Here is a 2,901-nt window from a genome sequence, read left to right as displayed (position 1 = left end):
TAGAAATATAATCCCCACCCGCCTCTTAATAAACAACACACCCAAACGCTCCTTTGTAGCAAATGAAATAAAGGTGGTATGAATGTCACAAAACATTTAAGCAAAATCTACTATATTTACGTCGCAATCGTTTTACATGGAGAGGCTACAGCTTCGAGAATTGAGGTTGTGGTTTGACTGTAATTGTAGGATACCCCATAGGTATCGATAAGCCAAGGCTCTAGTGTGCACTAGATTGGTTCATTTGTAGTGACGTGCTCAGGAATTTGTAAAGAGGTATGTGAATATGAAAATGTGTTAATGCTAATTTCTGAAACAGTGAACTCATAATTTAATATCTCTCTGTCCATCTCATTATCCTACTTAGGAACTAATTAGTATTCATACTGAAAAGAAATCTCACGTGACAATGACGAGAAATTAGATTTACGGAAGGAATTGTTTTCATATTTTAAAACCTCGAAGGGCCTTGGGCTATCTCCCGACTGTCAGTCTCCCTTCCACAATCCTACCTAGAGTTATCTTCAACTGGCAACGAGGTGACGTTGGTCAGCACGTTGAACCCTCAGCCGTTATAGAAGATATCTGAAACCAGGTTACACCAGTCACTCGTAGCTCCCCAATTTCCTCACGATGGTGGGTTGCCACCGGTCCTATACAGATAACAGGCCGAGAACCCAGGATGACTCGAATCCATGCCGTCCCGCTGCAGTCGGAGTCCAAAGCACAGAGTCTTAGACCGCACCGTTACGGAGGAGGAGAGTTTTCATATTTTGTTTCTTATAAATGTCGACAATACATTAAATATATTACGCAACAAAAATTAGTGTAAAAAAATAGCCGGTTCTATTAGAGATTGAACCTTCGATCTTCACTCAACTAGGCCGCTATTTTTAACAATTTCCCATTTTCTCACTCAATAACCTTCGTTGAACGTTTGTCTTAAGAGTCGTTAGCAATCTTGTAAACCTTATTAACCTATCTGCTGTCTATCACAAATGTATTTTACAACCTGGCGTAGATTTTGATGCCTGCAATTTAGAACTTGACTCTAGTGGTAAGTAATTCTCTACCGTCTACTATAATAAATAAATCAAAGTCTACATATCTCATATTTTGTAAATGTGAAATGTCATTGTTAAATGTTACAAACTATTTCTTATTCCACCGTTAGTTCCAGATTTAGCCACAGCATTCTGGAAACCAGCGTGAAATGTGTTTCCTACACTTCCAAGGTCAGGTGAACCCTTATCAGTTGTATTGGATGCCTGTGAACATGTTGCTTCATACGTCATGGTACTGTGGTGGATTTCTTCCCCTTCCCCTTTTACCTTGAACGGTAGTAATCCCCGACTGGGCACGACGAATCAATCACAGAAAAGCAGACTGTCTAGTAAATCGCATGCCATTTATTATTTTGAGCTCCTAGGTTTTTAAAAGTGAAATTAAAAAAAGTATATAACATTAATTCATAATGGTTGACTTCTTTGGGTATTATTTCATGACTCTTTTCTACTTACTCCAATGAAACTTTTGTCTACTGTTTTCAGTAGATCAATAGGTGTTTTGAAACATCTACTGTGTTCAGATTTTCAAAAAGATAACAATACAAAAAAATAATGAGGGGGTATGAAATTAATATTTACAGCCAAAATATTAAACTTAACATATTATACACTATACTGAATAAATTAATTTCACTTGCAGTTTCTCTACTGTACTGGTTTCAGTAGATCAATAGTTGTTTTGAAACATCACATCTTTTAAATTTGAATTACAATTTGTGTGCATGAAAACTTAGGGTATTTTACACCCGTCACGCTATACGGGGTCCAGTACCTTATCATGACAAAAATAAAAGCGTGTCTGAAAACTAAAATAACCTTACCTGGGTTAAAAGCTGAGCCTGTAAAGCGACAGACAGTCAGCACAAACAAGGACAAAACACACGCAGTCCTACAAAGATTATACTAACAGTAGGTCCAGTCACCAGAACCTCGTTAGTCTGCAAAATGCAGTTCAGGGTGTACTACATGGAAGTGAGGTTGGTTTAAATTTTAAATAGATATAAAAACAAATTCTTAGTGAGGAGGAATAAAAAGTTATATTTACAGCTAACATGCTGAGCTAAACACACTACAAGGGTGTAAGCGATGACCTTCCAAGAAGTATGTACACCCAATTGTTGCTTTACACGTAGTACACCCTGGACTTCAGTTTGTAGACGAACAAGGTTCTGGCGACTAGCCCCATGGCCAGTATAATTTTCTGTCTTGTCCTGTGTTTGGTCCTTCTGGGTGGTGAGTGCCTCTTTACAGCCTCAGCTTTTAACCGAATTCAGAATATTTTAATATTTTAGTTACAACACGACGTTACAGTTATGTTATTTTAGTTCTGGTAAGGGGCTGGACCCTGTATAAAGTGACAGGTGCAAAATAGCCTAAGTGCTGACGCACCCAATATTTTTAATTCAAATTCAAATTCAAACACACTACATGCAATATTACATGTAGTTCCTCAACTGTAATTACACATTAGGCCTACTGAAAGTGTTCAGTAGGAAATCATTGATTTTGAGTAGATTTCCGAGAGACACAGTAGAGTACTACAATTGATAACAGTAGATTCTGTCTACTGTAAATAGTAGAAATTACGTAGGTTTATAACGACAATGAGAATGAAACAGAGGTAAAAACAATGATAATGAAATGCAGAAGCGACCTGGAGCAAACAGGAACGTAGAATGTCTGGCAGCGAGACGCAAGAGTTGATCAAGCGATTGTAGCGTCAAATTTAGCTTAGAGCTCATAATTGATATTTCTACATGAGCTCAACATACAAGTTACATACAATGAGAGAGTTGAATTCAGTTGACATCTCACGTGATATGAGTCGGAACTA

This window comes from Lepisma saccharinum, chromosome 19 (assembly GCF_977018435.1).
Source record: "Lepisma saccharinum chromosome 19, izLepSacc3.1, whole genome shotgun sequence".
NCBI lineage: Eukaryota > Metazoa > Arthropoda > Insecta > Zygentoma > Lepismatidae > Lepisma > Lepisma saccharinum.
The sequence above is the reverse complement of the archived record's forward strand: the minus strand, read 5'-3'. Positions refer to the sequence as shown.